Here is a 21,786-nt window from a genome sequence, read left to right as displayed (position 1 = left end):
TCTAGATTCTTAGTGGATTTCACTGGCAGTTGTGTTTGCAGCTTTGAAGTCTCCTCCAGGTCTGTCATTTGGTAAGGCTGTTGATGGGTGCCTGGGGTGCTCTGTCCTCCGGGAGGCTATTTTCCTTTAATTCATCTCTGATTAGAAGCAATTTATGCATTTTCATCTGTTTTATGTAAAGATCAAAGGGATCATGGATCCCAATGTTGACCCTATTACAGGCAAAAGAGGCAGGCTGTGCATTTTTGCTTGGTTTCAGTTTAAGCCTCAAAGCATCCGTTCATACTACTCAATTCTTGATAAACCTCTCATAAACCAGCATTTTCTATGGACACAAATTAGTACCTATTCTCTTGCCTGTAAATACACGCGTGCTTTTCTATTTATATGAAACAAAGTTGTGGGGTGAAAAGTCCCATTTTCAAATCTGCTAAGATAATTATTTGCCCAAGGAGAACAAAGAGATAAAAGATTAGATTCAATACTCTTCTTAATGGTCCCATCAATAAATTTGTGATACTTCATCTAATCACAAACTGGTTTGGCTGGCCCTGCATCAGAAAGTTCTTTCAAAGGTTTCTCAATTTTTGTCCTGCCTTCAAGTTACAATAAAGACTGACTTTTACACAATTTAATAGAAATTTTTCACAACACAAAGACAACTTTAAAATGTATTCCAATACAATTGTTATTCAGTACCTATTTATATTAAATATCAACATCATTGCAATGAACACAACATTAAGAATACAGATCTAACTGAAACTTAGTTTAAATGAAAGGAACTGCACAAGGAAGTTTTGTTTTATTACTATTATTTTAAGCAAATTTGGTACATATGCCAGCAAACATGCGGATATGAGAAAGTTTCAGGATGTTGTTCCAAGGCAGTAAACATACATTGTAAATGCCAACACCTCTTCTTACTTCTAGTCAGTTCAAACAGACACACTCTCCATAAGGCTTAACTCTTATGTTTTCTTACTAATAAAGTATAACAGGAGAAAATATTGTGAAGATCAGCAGACAGAAGGGGGAAAAGCTCATTAAAAAAATCTACGTTGGTGGTAAAAGCATAACACAATGTTTGGGAAGAGTTCTTGGGGGCAAACATTAGAAGAACAAAGACTGCCATGGATGGTTTGTTGTTTTAGAAGACATTAATATTGCAGTTAGTAAGCAATTTCCTGAAAAGGATGGTCCAAATGATGGAGTCGCTATAAATGGTGGCTCTTACCTTGAAAAAGTAGGGTCTACCCCGACCAACGTTATAAACTTTGCTACAACCTAATATGGTTATTCTTCTGCAAGAGTGATAAAGGGGCTGCATGAAATAACAGAGGTGCAAGAGAGTAGTAATGAAAAAAACCGACCAGTAATGGTACAGCTTATTTGTTATCAAGATAATTGTAACAAGAGAATAGTATTTACAGTTTATATGTTGGAAAACAGAAAAAAATACCCATTACATTGTAAAGAACTTTGCCATCTTCTCTTCCAGGCCTCCGTTTTTGCTCAACCTGAGTTACCACATGCCATTTAAAAAAAAAAACAACAACAAACCACAACACCACTTCAGGGAACTTCTTACCACAGTTTCAACACTTTTAATGGGTTTTAAAAAATATTTTTAAAATGCATTACAATGTTCTCATACACTCGTGTGCTTCCATGTCTGCTGTTGTTGGAATTTTGCTGGTTATTCTCAATCTCCCAGAGAAAGGCATGTGGTTAACTCAGATTGAGTGTAAACGGGGATGTGGAGGACAAGATCACAACATTCATTACAAGGTAATGGCTGTTTTTTCTTCTTTCCAACACTTAAAAACCCCCCAAACAAACAACTTTTAAACACTTAAAAAATCTTGAAAGCCAGAGTTCCAAAACCAGACCAGCTGAATTCTAAGCTTGCATCATTAACATCACACTAAACTCAGCTCTTAGTTTATAATGCCTCAAACCCGAAGAACATGCAGAAGAGGTACTAATGCACTCCCCTGCCCCACCAAAACACACAAAACAACTCCAGCTTATATGGCAATTTAAGAAATAATTATAGTAGGAAACATCAGGCTGTCAATCCTACCCATAGAAAAAAAAAATAGTAATTGAGTTGTCCAAAAGAAGTGTCTGAATTCAAGACAAATTCTATTACAAAACCAGCCACAGGGAAAAAAACACTACTGACAAAGAAAATACAATTAGAAGAGCTCTTCAAATTTCAACAGGCAAGGAAACTTTTGAGATATTTAGGGGTGAACATTCCAGGAGAAATGCAAAATTACACAAAGGCAAAATTACATGGTGCTTTTAAAACACAAAAATTACCTTGATAAAATAGGCAAACTTCCAAATTCATTCCTAGGCAGCAACAATGTTCTTCCTTTTTCAGGTCTGACCTGCCCCTTGCCCCTTAAATTGCATTCCAAGACATGTAATCAAGCTTATATGGTAAAGGAATGAGAAAAAACTCCACAAGGCCAAAAGGAGGGCCCTATCTGGGGGAGGAGAAGCCCATGGGGCAGAAGGAGAACAGGTAAAAGGACCCTAACTTTCCTCTCAGGAAATTGTTAAAAGTCACACTCAGAAAGGCCTTCCTGATTTTTTGTGGAATTTCAGGGTCTTTTACCACTTAACAGAAATCAAGCAGAAAATTTACCTTGGAATCTTTTAAGATCTGAAAGGACATAAACAAAATTGTACGTGTAACAAACTGGCATAGGAAAAAAAGGAAACAGAACTTCAATGTCTGTTTGGTCATTTAAAAAAAAAAATCACTATGCTTCTTTGAACCCTTGAAAAAAATTCCTTGCATTTTTTCTGAGCCCTTAGACTAAGACATTTCACAAAAGGGGAAACAGGTGGCTTGATGGGAAATGGTTTATTCCTTATGAAAAACAAAATTTGTCTGCTAAAAGTACTTGGCCTCATTCTTGTGGAATCAAAGAGTTCACTCCAAAAAACTTGTGGAAACACTTGGCATTCATATATTATAATTAAGCAGAAGATAAATTACATAGCTAGTCTTAAAGACTTATGCAGTTCGTTCCCACATTGCCATGAGGTGTTGTCTAGTGCTTCTGTTCATTTTAAATCTAAAGGTCTGCTTCAAAAATAAAGAGAATCTGGTTACTCCATTGTTGTGATGATGTATGATACTGATGAGCACCTTATAACATACAATCTGATAAATTTTAGACAGTCTTATTGTGCTAAATAGTAATACCTCTAAAATTGGATGCCTAAGTATGGATTGTGTCTTGCACCAGGCTTCTGGCTGCAGTGAAATCAAGTGGTGACAGGATCAGTGCATCAGCACAAGCAACACAAGGTTTGTCAGACCAAGCCCAGCTCAGTAATTTCTCCATCCAGCTCTTCAGCTCCTAATGCCACCACAGGATTAAAACTATACAAAGACTGCCCTGCTCCGTCTTCCACAGCAGGGCAGAAGATCACCTCCGGTGGCTTTAAACCTCAGTCAACGTATCTGAAGTCAGGGAAAGCTCAGCAAGGAAGGTAGTTCAGAAGCTAACTACGAACTGCTGCACGCTCACAGAAACTTCATGATCCTGGTCATCAGAAAAACAGTCACACTAAAATAATCTCGCAATGGCCTCTCCAAAATAATAGAAATTTACAGATATGAGGTCAGTCAATCACTCTGCACTGCTGGTTTTGCAAGGGGTCAGAGTGGTTAGGACAGGAACATCCCTCCCTAGACAATGTTGTTCTAAACTGATTGAAGTCAATACAACTTACACAACTCAATCAGTTGCACAGCTGTTTTCAGACATTCTCATTCCCTCACACTTTCTATGGTACTTAACTTTCACTTATCATTTCTAGAAAAAGGGCATTTAAGCTAAGGTACATCCACAAACCACACTTTCAGAGGCAGCCACAAAATATTTTTTTCTGGTAATTTATTTAAGATAAGCATTTTTGTATGCTATTCAATGCAGCTGCTTTTATCAACACTTAAAGAGTAATCAGGATTTCCCCCCCCATTATTCCACATCATAAAATACAGAGTCAACTACTGAAACAGACTGCTGTGCAGAAATTTCAAGGTAGTGGTTGGATTTATTTCCTTTCACACAAAGCCAAAGACATTTTTGAAAAGTCCAATGATGATCTGCTGCTGCAGACTGAGTGACAGAGCACATTACATCATGCAAGAGTCCACAAAAGTGACAGAGATTTGATGTGCGAATAACGTAACTGTCACACTGGCAAAAATCAAATACAGCGCTTACATGTTTTTATAGAGGAATGATCTGCTCTTCAGATACTTGAGCAGCTGCTTTGCCTGTTATGAATAACACACATCCCAAATGTAAATGTGATGACAGATTCATTGGTTGGAGATACAACACACTCTGATATCCTAAGTCTAGCCTGAACTACTGCAATAGCCACAAGAAACACTGACATGCCATGGTCAAAATATTGTAGCAAGCCCAAAGAAACAAAGACGTTTCCTGTATTTCTAGTATCTTTCCTGGCCGTCTAGAACAGAGAGAAACAGCAGGTACCTTCTGAGTAGGCCAACACTGTCTGAATAACACTGAGAGAATGGAAAATGAGTATTTTCTTCTTGTGCAAACACTTGGCGTACTTCCATTACTTTCTGGCTCTATGCTTCAAGCTCACAAGAAGACACCAAGTACATTAGGAGACAAACCTGAGGGTATACTTATGTAAAAAGTTTGGGTAATATTTCCAGCTCAAAACACTGATGTGTTCCAAGTGTTAGTTCTGGTTAGAATACATAAGAAGAATAGAGACGTAAGAACTACTTCTATGTATTGCAACTGGGAAACAAACCAGCATGCTGCCCATAATTAGAAAAGAATCACTCCGTTGATTGTACTCAAAAAGTAAAATTTACGCATTTCTCGCACCTAGTCAGTAATTTCAGATAAAAAATTAATGAAGAATTAGATCGTGACTGCAGAGACGTTTTTCAAGTCTATGTTTTAAGACAATAATTTGAAAAGAAATTCCTTTAAAAGCAAAAGAAAGAGCATGAAATGACAAAAACTGATTTTTGCCTTAATAAACTCTTTACTTTCAAATTCTCTATTTTTCCGGTTTAGGCAAGTAAAGATGACAATAGTTTTTACTTTTATGATTATAAACTTTGCTTTGCACAAAGTTAGGTGTCTAATAAATCACTAGAAAAAACCTTCCAATAATTAAAAAAATTTAAAAGCCCACTTTAGAAAAAGACCTGCAATTTTATGTACCAGGCTTTCAGAAATAAAAGCCAGATAAAAAAGCCACTTTTATCCTCAAACATTTATGTTTCAGATTAATTTTTCTATAAATCTTCAACGTTGTTCAGCTCTACAACATAAACATGAAAAGTAGCAAACGTCCACAAGTTAATTTATTACAGTCTGTAATCAAAAATCTATGCTGATCTTCAGAAAAGATAAAGTAGAAAACAGATGCTCATTCTGTGAAGGAGATAAATGCAAACGGGAAACTCTGAAAGTGTTCCAGAAATGCAAATGCATACATCACCCGTGCTAACGGCAACACCAACAGTCTCCCTTAAACTAAGCAATATATCAACATGTAAGAACAAGGAAACATTCTTCTGTCAGCAGAAAACACAGCAAACACTGCCTGTGATGAGTAAGCGATCAAACTAAAAACAAAATGGCAACAAAATTTAAGTACTGTGTAATTCTTATTTTCAATGTGCTTGTATGCCACAACGTATACAGGTTGTAATCCAGAGGACATGCAAAGAGTGAATGGCACCACAACTTGTCTGATTTTCTACAGATTGATTATCTACAAGCCGAATACTTTTATGTCATCCTCATATACCCGAACTTCCACATTATGTCCTCCGCTTTTCCCTCAAGTTTCCAACATACTTTCTATGTTGTAGTCAGTTAATTCATTTCCTTGTAACCATGCTCTGTAGCTCCCTTTTTCCTTCCTCTGCCACTAGACGCAATTCTTACGCCAGCCAAGCAAAAGCAGGATGTTATGGCTGGTCCAGAGCAACAAGCTTTCTGAGTAATCAGTAAGTACATATTTAATGATTGATTTGAAGGCCAAATCGAAAAAAAATCTTGAACTCAGGCCACAGCCTTTCTCTTGAGGAGTCTGGGGAAGGAAACACCAATTTGGATGTCCTTAGGTTTCCACAAAACGCATACACATTTGGAGCTTTTAAGACCTCCACCTTATCCAACTAATCAGCCAATAAGCTCTAAAAATGAACGTGGGAACTGAAAGGCAGACTGTGTGATTGGTTTTATCAAGTAATGGAAGAAAAATGGTGTTCTCTCACTTAGCAGATTTTGCTTTCAGGAGTCAGGTGATAAAAAGAGGAAAATAACAGTGTTCTGAATATAAATGCATCCGTTGTCTATCTGGAAATTATGGCTGCCACTGTAAGTGTTAAATCTACCTCCAGTTCATAATTTGAAGATAGGAAATTGGTCAGCTACATTTCTGGGGTTGGATCTAGATGATCTTTAAGGTGCCTTCCAACCCAAACCATTCTACAATTCTATGATTTCTTGTTAAAAAACCAAGGTCGCAAACCCAAGCTTGTTATAATGTTTAGCACTGCAGATTAACTAATTTAGACTCTAACTCAATAGAGACAAAGTTTCCATGACCAAAACTTTCCATTTTCAAACTAGTATTTGCTGACTCCAGAAAAGCAAATTTTTACCAAAAACAGTTTTGAATTTATTTTCAGTACATTCCAAATCTGTTCAGCTGTAACATTAACTATCAAAACTGTGGTACGTGGCAGCTTTTAAAAATTCTTTTTCCATAAAAATAGTATACTCATTAAAAACACCCATCCATCGAAACTCTGAAAAATACATAGTTCATAGGGATGTAGGGTAAGTTACTGTCCCCCTCCTGAAGTACATTATGCCATTGCAACTGCCACTGTCTAAATTAATTATGTAAATCCTTATTCACAGTTCCCTTTTCAAAACTAGAGAATTTATAAATTGGCATTAGCATCCTGAATTCAAACACTTTGTTGTTATGACAAGACTTCACTGCACAGTAAACATGCTAATAGGCAATAAATGCCATTCCCTGATTAATTTTTTAACAATTTAACATCTTAATAATCAAAAGGAATGTTATCCAAGCTCTGAGGAAAGATGCATGGATGAGTGATAAGATAAACTAATGTATCTTCAGAGAAAAAGAATTAAGGGTAACTCATTGTTCTCAGAAAGTTAAAAATTGCAATGCACCTCTACCAGGTGAAAACTGTATGTATTTCAGGAATGTTCTCTGCCCTTTTTCTAAAACGTAGAAGAAAATGAGAACAAAACCTAATTATTAAGACCAGGCATCTGTAATAAAGGTAATGAAAAAATACATTTTGATGTGTATGGAAACATCTTTCTCCAGAGGGATAAAGTTCCTTATACCCCAATTTCTGCCATGTCCAGCAACGATCCTGATTTTGCTGGACAGATTCACTTTTTCATCACTTATACTTAACAGTAAAAGTGTGCCCTGGAACTACAATTCTAAAAGGCAAACAATAACTCATTTCATAGCTCTCACTTAGGAGTGGAAAGTGTATTTCTCAAAATCAAAAAGAAGTAGGAAATATGAGTATGTTTGTCAAGTGAAACCTGGGAGAGGGCCAAGAACACTTGGAGGTGTCAACAGGACTTAGAGGGGCAAAAACCTCTAAACTTTTTCTGCATAGAGAACAGAATAATAGTTGTCATGCTGAGGAAACCACCTCAGTTCTTGCCGAGCTCACTTCTGCTCTTGCACTCCCAGGCACCAACTGCAGTTACACACACACACAAAAAAAAAACCACAAAAAACACAACACCCCACAGCTTTTTTTTTAATGCCGATTCATCAAGATAGTTGTATCTTTTTGCAGTATGATGAGTGCCTAATTACAATGATTCAAATCTCTTGTCACCTCCAGGCTAGACTACAGATAGAAATGGTTTTTAGCCAGAGCTGATAGTGAAAATTAACTTGACACAGCACGCAATGGTTTGTTAAGCATGATATAATATTAAAAACATTACTCTCCTTTTTAATCTAGCCAGGAGGAGGAAGAAATCACATGATTTGAGTTCAAAGTTGCTAAATCCCTTCTCCAGCAGGGGAACATGCTTGTCTGATTACATTTTCAGGTTGAACGCATTTGTCACTCTATCACCTTTCTCCACATTCAGTCTTGTTTTGAACTCTGTTGGCTTCAGACAGTTCTTTCTCCTCTTAATTTTGATGTAATTTCTCAGAAGTTCCTTCAGCTTACTATCCACTTTTCTTCTTGGAAAAATTGTTATATACTGGTTGGGCCCTCCAGTGCATCTTGATTTTAATGCACTACAATCCCAGTCCTTTTTGCATTGTTTTCCTCTGCCAAGGAACTTCTGAAAAAGCATTTACTCTGTCCACGTACTTTCTGCAAGTGGACCCTATTTATGTTTGTAGAACCTAAAAAGAAGCCAGAGTTGACTAAATGATATCCACTCCAGTTGTACTGTTGCTTATTGTCAAGATACAAACTCAAGCATTTGGTCTCATGAATGGCACCTTCTGTTAACCTGCTGCAAAATCAACATCAAAAGCCCAGCAGGAAACTTGGGAGATAAGGACAGAGAAACAGGTTCCTCACCAGGGCAGTTCAGGAATGAAGCCTGCTAAATACTGCAAACACAGGTGCTTTATGAGGACAGTGATCTTCACTATCTCTTGAGATCAAAAGGCTACAATGAGGCATAAACATAAGGCCCAGATGGGAAACTTCAGATACTCAGAATATGTTCAGCTTCTACTTAAGACAGACAACAAAACCCTGAGACTATAGTTCTCTCAGTCTCTATGCTGATTGTCCTATCCAAGCCATTCTAAAACTTCAGCACTTAGAAAACTATCTTGATACTCCTCTATCACAAATGTTTTGATTTATCAGGTTCTATTTCATGATCATTAACTAATTATTAATTAATTATTCATCAAATATCAAAACATTAGCTTTTCTTTAACTTTCAGTTTCTTAAGATATAAAAGACCTTGCTAGCAGGCAAAACTGGAGACAGGGAAAATGCTTTAAATAAAAACCTGCAAACATATCTAAACAAATTGGTTTTATGTCACTTAAAAGACTGATGTTTTTAAAGTAACAAGTGAAATGCTTTAAAAATAGGGAATAATAAGCATGTAACAAAAAGTTATATTGACATAGCTTGAAATAGTCTAGGGGGAAAAAACAAATCAGTAACATAACAAAGAAACTGACCATGGTACAATTAGTATGAACAATATAAAAATTATTTGTATTAATTCTCAACACAGTATATATAGCTTCCCTATGTATGACCCCTAAACTGATAAAATCATCAAAGATCAAACATACATAGATATGAATGTCCTCTATATGAATGACTGCTCTTCACACTCTGATGAATCTTTTCAGACACAATAATTAACACAGGGAAAGGAAGTCTAATTGAATAGCAACCCTGTGGTACAGGCAAAGTTGCACTTTTTGTTACAACTTCCCAGGTTACTGAAAATTCAGTGCCTCTTGGTTGCCTCACACTCAGTCTATGTTTGAAAATAAGTAGTTAAAATAAAGATTTATTAAAAAAAACACCCTGATTTTAGAACAGCTTCTGTCAGAAACAACCTTCCTGGTTTTGGAGGGAAAAATGTCATTATAGGCATCCTGTAAATGTCATAGAACACGAGGAAATAGCATGCAAGTGACAAAGTTTTCTAATAGACTTGGAGTTACCTGATGAAATCACTACAAAGCATAAGCATTTTGAAGCTTGCTTTTCTTTTACAGCAAGATTAATTTAAGCTCCTTTTAAAACCTTCAGAAAGTGCTTATTACCATTTGAGTCGTGTATATCATTTGCCATCAACAGGTGTGACAAAACACGAACAACCTTTTGAAAACCAAGAAGGGGCTTATGTTAAACTGTTTAACATAAAGATGAAACCTGTGCTGACTGATTTTTAACTAAAACAGTTAAATTCATACCTCTGCCTTTAAGTGTAATGGAACAATAACTATTTATGGGTTTCTCTGTGAATGCTGGTAATACAACTGTGGATGTAGTAACAGAAATTATCAACCTACATTTGTTATCTGGAAAACAAAACAATTATAGTAATTTTCAACTATTACAAGCAATTGTCTTTAATTACCTCAATATATCACTTAATTGTCTGAAAAGACAAGATGTCAGTGTGAATAGCACTGGTTTGGCAGCCCCAAATTATCAACGACTATTAAAATGGTGCATGTTCTCTCCCTCTTCCCTTTCCCAAAGAGAGGATCCGAGCTCTCATAGAAGCTTGACCTTCTACCTTGGTATCACACAAAAATTGAAATGAACTAGACAGACAATTTCAAAAATTCCAAGTGGCATGTTCATGTCATAAGTTTGTTCTTGGCATCATGCATGTCTTTTAATTATCAATCATTTCACAGTTTGACCCACTCTTTCTAGCAACCCATTTTTCATTTGACTCTAATTTACACCAGAGGTAAATGTCAATATAATGGAAACAATGGTACTGAACAACCAACCTAATACTTGACAATAATTCTCCAGGTGGCCATGCAAGGATGCCTTCACAGCATCAGCCACTCACAGGCAAATTTCTGGCTTTTGTAGGGTTTCAAAAAAGTGAAAAAAATTACAAAAATGGGAAACAATATAATACAAAATAAAATATAATAACTACCCACTACTGTTACTCCCATGAGTATATTAAAGGCCAGCATCTTCACAGGTATGCCACTCCTGCAGCTTTATGCAACATCTGCACTCCCGTGTCCTTGAATTCGGACTAAAAACCTCAACACAGCCCATATTTTAAACAACACATCAGAAAGCTGTGTTATTTATTCATCTACTCACTGACATTATAGGCAGCATATTTTATATCCTGCTTTTAAACCACTTGCACATTGAGCAGAATTTCATGATCACCACAGTGAAGTTCAGCCATGTGCTAGAATTTAATATGTTGCAGGTCTGCCAGTTGGATTCAGAAAACAAGCGTGACACTAGTGCAGTTAATTTATTAAGTCATCTACTGAATAAGGGATACAACTTGATATACTGCAAAACACAGGGACAGAAAAAGCCACTTAGAGGGTTTCCTAAAAAAATACGAAGGAAAAAAAAACCACAACAAACCGCTTAGCAAAAGAAGAAAGGTGATAAAAGTTAAATATCATCACTGACAGATGTCAAAGAAGCTAGACCAGCTGGATGTTTATGGAATCTAAATATTTAATTTGCCCTTTGATGAAATGTCAAGTAATCAAGTTATTCTGAAATCAAATAGTCCCCTAAGGTGTAACGTCTGCTTACTACCTAAGTATTTATTTACTCAAATGAAACTACCACCAATGCCACTGTGTCATTATCTGTCTGAATTTTGTATTTTGACACAAGAATGGCACTGTGTTACAAGTTGTCCAGTACCAGTCTTACTCTGAATTCTACATGAAGAGATCTTTGCAGGCAGCTAAAAAGGTAATGAAGTTAACAGCACTCCTAATGGATAGGGGACTTTGCCAGCAGGGTGTCCTATGAACATTCTGAGCTTTAACATAAATTCTTTCACCAGCTGCACCTTATTCTCTGACATTAAGAATTTTGTTTCAATTTAAATGTATTAATTACATTTAGAAAGCACCTTTCAATATCTGAAAAATACCAACACTTTATGTAATGATGCATCTAGATTGTCACAGGAGGTGCCTATTCACCCTTCTGCTTTGTGTAAGAGCCCCTTCTTCTGCCCTGTAAGATCATGGGAAAGACGGATGATAGGAAGGTGATTAGACACAGCCAGCATGGCTTCACAAAGGGGAAATGGTGCCTGGCAGATCTGGTGGCCTTCTACAATAGACTAACTGCATTTATGGACAAGGTCTCTACCCTGACTTCTCTAAGACCTTTAACACAGTCCCACACAACATCTTTGCCTCTAAATTAGGGATATAAGTATTTGATGGGTGAACCATACCATGGATAAGGAATTGGCTGGATAGCCACATCCAAAAAGTTGCAGTCAACAGATAATATCCAAATGGAGACCAGTAACAAGTGGTATCCCTCAGGTTTCTGTTTCAGGACTGGTACTGCTCAAAATCCTTATTAACAACATAGTGGGATTGAGTGCACCCTCAGCATGTCTGCAGCTGACACCAAGCTAAGTGGTACAGTTGGTACACCTGAGTGACAGCATGCCACCCAGAGGCATCTACCTTGACAGATCTGAGAAGCAGGCCAATATGAACTCCCTGAAGTTCAACAAGGCCAAGTGCAAGACCCTGCACCTGGGTCAGGCCATTCACCAGTATCAGTACAGACTGGGGGATGAATGTATTGTGAGCAGACCTGCAGAGAAAGGACTTGGGGATATCAGTAGATGAAAAATCAGATATGAGCCAGCAATGTTCCCTTGCAGCCCCAAAAACCAACTATATCCTGGGCTGCATCAGAAGAAGCGTGGCCAGCATGTAAAGGGGAGGTGATCCTTCTCTTTCTACTCTGGGAAGACTGTGTCCAGTTCTGGGGTCCCCACTACAGGAAAGACATGGACTTGTTGAAGTGGGTCCACAGGAGAGCCACAAAAATGGTCAGAGGGATGGAACACCTCTCCAGTTAAGAAAAGCTTAGAAAGTTGCGTTTGTTTAGCCTGGAGAACAGAAGGCTCTAGGGAAAGCCCAGAGCAGCCTTTTCATACATAAAAGGGGCTTAGAGAAAGATAGGCACAGACTTTTTCCATGAGGGCCTGTATTGACAGGACAAAGAGTAACGGCTTTAATCTGAAAGATGATAGATTTAGGTATAAGATAGAAATTCTTTACTGTAAAGGAGGTAGGACACTGGAATAGGTTGCCTGGAGAAGCTGTGGATGCCCGATCCCTAGTAGTTCTCGGGACCAATAAGATGGGGCTTTGAGAAACTTGACCTAAATGAAGATATGCTCCCTCCACAGCAGGGGGATTGGAGTATGTAATTTTTAAAGGTTCCTTCCAACCCAAACCATGGTACAATTATTTAATAAAAGCAGTAGGCAACTCATTACAACTAACTGCATTACATTCACTGCATCTGGTCAAGTTCAGAACAAAAACTGGCAAAACAATGGATTGGGAAGCATCTACTTAAACACACAGCTCAGGTAAGAAAAAATTGAAATAGCTTTGTACAATAACATATTAGGATTTACATTTGCTTCTGTTCTTCTTTATACTATTTTAAAAAGTCACTTAATATAACCATGATCAGAGAAATATAATTACATAATTTTTTTGACCATAAAATTGCAAATAATGTAGCAAAACTGATTTTGAAGCCATATAGATTTATTCTTTCAAGATCCATTTCTAATGCATTGGCAAGAGAGGCTCAACATTTACCAAATCACCCAACTATCCTGCAAAAAAAGCCAAATACTCTTTAAAAGCACATCTCTTAATAGTTTGGCCATTTCTGTCAGAAAATTACATACCAAGACGGCGTTATTGCCATGAGGTGGGTATTCTTGCCCTTTAAAAGGTGCATTCCAATAGCTAATTATGTCTCAGACTTCATACAATGACAACTGCATTGTCATTGCAAGACAGTATCTCACTCTACTCTCTCAGAAGTTTGGGTACAACTGCCTAAGTCAAACTGTGATGGAAAAACAGTCAGCCCACCCATCTTCAGGAGGCCTCAGCTCACGAGTGGTAATTTAGTAAGTGGTAATTTAGAGCTCACGAGTGGCCCTCAGCAGGCAAGCTGCTGTCCACCAGTTCTATAGTGGAGTTCTCAGCAGTGACAGCAGATCTTGCAGCAGGGCTGCAATATTCTGTTACAGAAATCAGTGACATTAATTTGGCAAGAACTGAGCCTAACATTGCAGTTAAATTAATGATACTGTTAATGATATTCCACTAATTTATGTTCCACGTGGCTACTCTATACAAGTAAGTTAATGTATGCACAACATACATGCATATCTATACTCATAGTCCTGATATCCACACCATGAAAGACAAAACAATTTATTAAATTGCATCTTAAACTACCTGGAGTATGATTTTTTCTGCAGGTTTTAAGTCTTCAAATAATATTTCCCCAAATCTCATTTGTCAGGCAAGTCACAACGATCCAATTTCATAAGCAACTACCCACTATTGTTAAAAAAGCTTGTTTCTCATTAAACCAAGCAGGTATCACAATATCAACATTTTCCAGGACACTGCTCTGTCTACATCAGTCAAAAGTGCAAAGAGGAAAAAAGTCAGCTACTGGTGAAAAAAAACCTTACTATTTCTCTGAAGACTTTAGATGTTAGTTTTCCAACAGAAATATACCACTTGTCTTTGCTCTGACAAATACTGAAATACTTAAACTGATGGTAAGAAATATATTCATGCCAGAGATTTTCTAAGCCTTGTAGAAATACTCTTTTGTTCATTCTCCAGAATCATGTAAGCTGGGGACTCACTTAAGAAATAGCTTTTCTATAAAATATGCCATATATAGGTTAAAAAATTTAAAGGTTTAATCAGAACTTTTGTATTAAGTTCACTTAACAAACCCACTAATGGGTTTGCCAAATTAATCTGACCAGAATTGTGTAAATATAGAATTAAACCTCCTTTTCCATTTGCATATTACCGGTATCTTAGGAGAGTATTTATCCCGTTTTGGTGTTTTATATATTTACAAAGATCATCTAAAGTTTTATCTTAACAGAAGAATTGCATAGAATAAGAAGAACTTCTGTGCTAACTTTGGGTTCTTATAACTTGTAAATTAGCAACAAATGAACTGAGATAAGTCTTTGGGAGTATATTTGAAGTTTTAATGAGAGTCAGATTACAAAAAGCCATAGTGGGAGTCTTATATGAGGAAGCTTTAAAGTTAGCTGCAGTGTATTAAAAAACAACATTCAAATAAATTATTTTTCACTGCAGTATGCCAAGTTTTTGGAGATAGAATTAAAATTGGACTTTCATTTTAGACCAAGTAAAGCATAATATTAGACTATAATACTGCATATACTAGTGAGATCCAAATGCCCACAGTGTTGCAAGAGAACATTTTTCCCTCAGGCATTTGAAATTTAATGCTTCTTTAATATTCTCTGTTGGATGTTGTTAGAATGGAATTTCAAATATTTCCTGCAATTTGAGTTAAAGATTACTGAATAATGCTGAGCAGCAAAAAATTTTTGAAGCATATATCTAAAGCTGGCATAGTAGCTTAATGTCCTGTTGTTTCTTGTTTTAACAAAATTAATTTCTACAGTCTTCAACCATGAATTCAAGCACCACCCGGTGATACAAACCCATAATTTAACTGTGGTATATTTTCAGCTCCCTTGACTAATACACTGAGGCTAGACCCTGGATGTCAGAGAGCTATAAAAGGAAAAGGCCATTTCATAGCAATACTTTATATTCTCCTAGATCAGACAGCAGGCAACTTGAAAAGCAGTATCTGGCCCATTAGTGTAAATAAACAGAACTTAACTGTCATGAAATAAATGTATGTGGCTTTGCTTAAATTAAAAGTATATATTCTACTATATAGTCAAGAGTAACACCTTCCCAATATGACTCAAAATATTCAAAAGGCTTTTATCCAAGTAAGATCCAACCCTCTCGCCATACATATGTTAGCACATTATCATGTTTATTCAAGGATAGATTGCAAATTAAACCTAAAAAAAAGGCTTAATTGTAGCATTCTAGAAACAAACCAGAAAACAATTATAACCATGATTCCCTTTCCTTCATTACTTCATGGAGTAGCCTCATTCATGCAGAGATGCAGTATTTGTGTCCACAATATAAGTGACCATGCTCCCAATTTTGTTCCACAGCCATGATTCCCTTATCATTCATACTGGGCACATGCAGACTGACTCCTTGCCCCTCTCCTATAGGAAGCCTGGCAATTCTCCTCAAAATGGCTTGGAACACTCCTTCAGCCAGTATGACTACGATGAGTTCAAATGAAGTAATTCTTCAATGCCATCCCAGCCACATAAGGCAATTCATGACACACCCAAATTTTTTAAACATTGATCCTCAGTCTCATGCTGTAAGAAGACAGCATGAGACTTGGGTTCCAAAACAACCCTCATTAACACTCCAAACTGAAAAACCAACAACAATATGTGTATTGGACGTGCAGAAAACTCTTAAGTTATGGAGCATGGGTACTGCAAAAGACTCCACAATGCTGGATTTATGGGCCTACACTTTCAGTAAAGAGACAGGGAGTTAAGCCTTACAGATTGCAACTGATTGAATACAAGGAAATGCAGAAACTGAGTACTTGTGTGTTCAGGAACAGAATGAATAAATACAATTTCTTCTTTCTTTCCTCAATGATCATTAAATCACTGAATATGGACAGTACTATAAGCAACAGTAAAGCTATTCATAGACTCTGCTGCTTAAAAATCAACTTGGATAAGGTTTCCAAAAGCCAGTCAGACACCAAAAATGAATTTGTGAACAAGGAGAAAAACTACCAAACAGGAAACAAACTGTTCAGTTTGCTCTTAAGCCAATTTCTGAGAAAGCAATGTTTTAAAAAACGTTTCACGCACATTTTTATCTTAATTACATTATTCATCAGTATTTTCCTTCTGCAAAGAGTTATTTTTAAAACAATTAACTTTAAAATGTCAACAGCATAGCAGATAATTCTCCCTCCCCAAATATTTCTACTGACATTTTCTTTAAAATATCATTCAATACTTGTGGAAAAAAGGGAGGAAAAAAAATAAACCTGTATAATAGCAGGTATTAAGAATGCAGTTCTGTGAAAATACAGAAATAAATACAAAGGGATACAAGCTGAAATATTTTAAGCAAACTGTATGATCTTAATTCATAAAAATAAACTTAATGAGAACTGCACTTTTAATTACCTGACAGATTCAGCATAGAAGAGCATCCGTCAGTCATTCCCACATGGAAAGAATGGAAAAAGGAAGATGGATTCACCTAATACACTCAGAAGTTGCAAATCACAATCAACCTTCTCCACACACTTAAATAATAAAGTAGAAAGTCCATATACTGTTGTCAAAAACTGTTCAACAAGAAAAAGTCAAATTTGCGTTAACTTAAAAGAGAATCCAGTAAGTTTATTCCTCATAGACCAGGAACACAGTTCTTCCATTCTCTTTTTAATATTTCATAGATCAACTTTGCTAAATTTACAAGCCGGTATACCAAAGTCTTTGTGAGTGTGCAAGCATTTTGGTTTGATTTTTTTTAACACGCAACTTCTGCACCTGTTCTTCTAAGAACTGACAAGAAAATCCTCCAAAAATGGTTCGCAGATGGTAGATGACAATGGATCTTCCAGAATCTCTCAGTTTTGTCCACAATGGGATTGCTGTTATCAAGCTACTGTGCTACAACAACCCCTGGTCATTGATAGAGCCCTGAAATTCTGGAAGAGCCCTCCAGGAACTAGAGATCTACAAGCATGAGACCAAGCACCTGAGATCTACCCACAAACACACAGCAAAGGAGGCCTTAACTCTCACAGTGCCCCTCTGGCAAAAGCACAATAGACCTTTGTACTATTAACCGACTTAGAAATAAGAAACAAAAAAAGAGCATTCTGGTCACAATTTTATTTAAGATTTGACTCATTGACAGTTCATAAAGATTACCAATACATATTATAAGCATGCTATACATCATATGTATCTCTTCATAGTAGGCACCTGAGTGCAAAATGTTTTATGGCAACCTATCCACTTATTGAAAGACTGTACAAGCAATTAATGAATTATTAATTATCTCTAATTAGGTAAAAAAACAATTAAACTATGAAGAAGTAAAAATGAAGTCATAAGATAAAACGAAACTACTACCATAGAAGGTAAAACTTCTCTTCAAGAAATAAAATTTTCTGAACCCCAGGAAAAAAAACCATAAAAAATCTGAGTTATAAACAGAATTTCTAGGTACACAAGTTTCTTCACACCTTTTAGTGCCTATGCAGTATCACATAACTAAAGTTTAGAAATGAGCAGCGAAACAGTTTTAGGCATTAACTCTAGCAATACAAAAAATAAATCCTGAATCTGTTTTCATTTTCTAAACTAAAATTGTAATTGTTCTTGCTTATATCTACATGTTTACTATTTTTAAACTCCATCACAGATTTCTCACACCTTTTAGAAATAGCTTTTGATCCTCTTAATCCCATATTGGGTTTTTTTTTAACTCTTTTATTCTGAAAAATCTCTTATTATTCCCTTGGATCATAACCCAAAAGAGGCTTCCAAAACTGTTCCAATTCTACTGTTATATCTGAAACCAGATATATATTTTTTTTTTACATAGCCTTAAATATTTTGCAACATTAATTATATCACACAGACTTACCTACAAGAAATATGGCTTTGTGTTTAAAATTTTAAGTAAATGCAAGAGATAAAAGAAAAACTCTATTATACATTGACATGATAAAAAAACAACTCCACAAGTTATTGAAAATTAAGTGTAAAAACTTACCTAAAAAAATCAATCAATTTCTATAGACGACAATGAAGAAAAAGAAAATCCCATCCAAAATACAGATAATGAACACAGCCAGCTGTTAACAAAAAATAATTAATTTTAAAATGTAAAAAAAGTACGTAAAATGTAAAAAAAGTATGTATTTCTGACAGACTACCTTTCAAAACTACTAGTTGCCTTGAAAAAAAATATTTAATCCCCACATAATGGAGATAAATACTATTAAGTTTGTTGTTTAATTACACCAATTTCCAAGTAATTTGGTGTCTTTTGAGTGCAAAACTGTAGTATGAATTTCAAGCTGAGAGCCCAATCCACATGCACACTAAATTTCCATTACTTCTTTTGTATGTAATACGTTTCCACTTTTGTAGCTCTTCAGCTTAAAAAGCATGGCACAAAACCCACTTACTAATAAAACATGGAAGAAGAGTTAAAGACTATTAAAAAACTACACCAACATCTTATGATCTCAAAAAATACTGGCAACTGAAGACACAAAATTGGCAAGAAAATTATGAGACAGTAACAAACTGGAGAAAATCCAAAGACTCTGACAAAGCTGACAGGAATAACAGCATTACATTTAGAATGAAAATATCCTAAACTTTAAAGAGGTAGCAAGACCAATCAGCAAACTTGCATCAAATACATCACACATCTTTATGAGAAAGAGCACAGATTTGGAAGACTGGGTTGCAGAAATGCAAACATTGTATGTTCATAGATACCTACAGTGACAACAGTCTAAAGACAGTGGTGTGATTTAACAGCACAAGAAATGCTGCAAGAACCAACACTTCTACAACACCACAAAGGTTTGTACCTAGAAGTGAAGGATCTATTTTAAAAACTAATAAACATGGGAAATGTTGTAAAAACCAGATGGGAAGACAAAAGCATTTCTCATTTATTTTCATACATTTACATTTTGCTTGGAAGGTATTCAATATTAACAAGTAGAAACAAAATTTAATCCAAGTAAGAAGGAAAGAGTAAAATTGTTATTTAACTAAATTAAAATTGTTATTTAACTTTAAAAATTACACCACAATCATGAAAGGCAAAACTTTAAGGTGAAACAGCGCAGACAGTCTTACAACAATATAACTCTATCTCAGACTAATTATACTGGGAACATTAAAACCAAACTGATTTACGTGTCTCTGACAAGCAAAAGCATTTACACAAAGCTTTGCACTGTATTAATTACAAGTAACTTTCAATACAAGACATTGTTATCTTCAACAACAAATAAGGCAAGGAGCACAAGCTTGGGCAAAAAATGAGCAAGAGTGAACATGATAGCTTACCTACAGATAGAAGTTTGATTAGTTTAACTGAAATCCACTAAACCAATACAATCTGCTATGTTGACACATACAAATCAGTTTACAGCATGCTTTCGCTGAAAATTGATAAGGAATCAATTTAAACTGAACCGATTATGCTGACTGGAAATTACCTTATGCACGTCCACATCAGGTTTTGTGTGCATTTAAATCTTAAATAATCTTAAATAGTGTTAATAAGTCTGCACAACATCCAGGTGAGCAAAAGGTTAGAGTGACTAGGGTAAAGCATCTTAAGACACTGGAATAATCTGACTGAAAAACAAGCTCCCTTCTACTTAACAAGCTTCTCCCATTTCACAGAAAGCAAGACCTCAGCTTTGCTTGCAGATATTTGGCTTTTAAATTCACTCCCAGAAGGAAACTTAGTTACAATCTTCATTAGTATTAAAAATGCAGCGTTACTAACTGATACAAATCAGTATAGTATGATATTTAAAATAAGCTAAGCATGACTGTACAATTTCAAGTCTGACACTGCAGTTTTTTGTATGCAGAAGCACTCAAGAGGCTCAGCTAAAAACTTGTTCAAACCACAGTTTTGAGTCGTAACAAGAGGACGATTAGCAACAAGACTCGCTAAAATGAGAACACTTTGCACGACAAGCACAAATACTTGCATTTTACACCCACAGCCCTACAAGAGGAACTTGTTATTTCTGTCTGAGGACTGAAGAAGAAATTGCGTACATGTACATGCTGTTTAGGTTGTTTTAAAAAAAACAAACCACAAAACAATCGAATGTAAGGACTAAAGCAAGACCCTAATCCTGCAGAAAATTACTTGGGCTAGCGAGACCTCACTAAAGACTTAACAAAGTTACAGGATTTGTTCAATATGGAACCCTGTCAGAATCTAAGGAAAAAAAATCCGTGCATCTAAGATTCTCTTTTAGATAGTGTAAAAAAAACAGCTTAAGAATTTGTGGGGTTTGCGGATGTATTTATGCTAATATCAGACTCACTTTAGGCACAAGCCGAGTGAGTTTACTTCAGTTAACAATCCAAAACACAACGAAACGAATAGTTTAACTGTGTCACAGATGGTTAGTTTAGTCACGCTGTTTCAACAGCAGAACAGCACAGCTAAGCTCTCAGCTTTCCCTACTAAGCGAAAGGAAACCGCCAAGGCCAAGCTCACAGGATTTGGGGAAGGGTAAGTGTAGACAGGCATCTCCTCCTGAAGGACCGAAAGAAAGGTGCCACAGGCATCAGGGAGAGAGGAAGCGAGGAAAGGAACCCGGAGCCTCCCAGGGAGCCAGCGGCGGCTCCAGGCTGCCGGGACGCAGCGGTGCCCGCAGACAGCTTCCCAGGCAGAGGCCTGAGGGGAAGCCGGGCGAGAGGCTGCGGCGTCGTGGCAAGGCTCTGCCCGTCCTCGCCACGCCCGGGGCTGGGCCTCAGGAAGGCGAGGAGGCCGCCGCCCTCGCCCGCCCGCCCCGGAGCTGACGAGCGCCCGGCAGGGCGGCTGCAGGAGGGGCGGGAAACAACACGTAGCGCCCGGAAGCGGGCCCAGCCACGCAGGGCCGCCCACCACCCCAACCCACCGAGGGCTCCGCGGCGCCGGGGGGCCGGAAGGAGGCGGAGGAGCGCTGCCGGCGCCGGGGCCCGTGTCTCTCCGGGTCTGTCGCTCCCTCCCGGGCCCAGGCCGCTCTCCGGGCCACCCCCTCCCCCGCCCCGTCACCCGGCAACCGCCGAAGCACCCCGCGCACGCGCCGCCCGGCCCGGCCCCGCCTTCAACGGGCGCAACGCCCGGCGCGCGCGCACAGCCGAACGCCCACCGCCCACCCCCGCCCCTCCCTCATTCCCGCTGGCGCATGCGCAGCGGCGGGCGCCGCCTGCTGCCCCCTAGCGGCTCCCGGCAGAGCTGCT

General features: G+C 37.4%; 1 protein-coding gene across 5 annotated transcripts in view; it reads right to left on the bottom strand.

Moving 5' to 3' along the window:
- Nucleotides 1-21,584, bottom strand: part of WDPCP (WD repeat containing planar cell polarity effector) — a 154,351-nt gene extending 132,767 nt beyond the window's left edge. For 4 of the 5 annotated variants that reach the window (XM_051614937.1, XM_051614941.1, XM_051614940.1 and 1 more), the window contains exons 1-2: nt 21,462-21,584; nt 18,560-18,641 (exon numbers count right to left, since the gene is read on the bottom strand). The gene's annotated coding sequence lies outside the window, so the exon portion shown is untranslated. Of the gene's footprint in view, nt 1-18,559; nt 18,642-20,030; nt 21,233-21,461 lie in introns of those variants that run through there. The other variant, XM_051614938.1, reaches the window with a different exon arrangement.
- Between the last annotated feature and the right edge of the window lie 202 nt (nt 21,585-21,786).

This window comes from Apus apus, chromosome 3 (assembly GCF_020740795.1).
Source record: "Apus apus isolate bApuApu2 chromosome 3, bApuApu2.pri.cur, whole genome shotgun sequence".
NCBI classification, from domain to species: domain Eukaryota; kingdom Metazoa; phylum Chordata; class Aves; order Apodiformes; family Apodidae; genus Apus; species Apus apus.
This window is presented reverse-complemented; position numbering and strand designations above follow the sequence as displayed.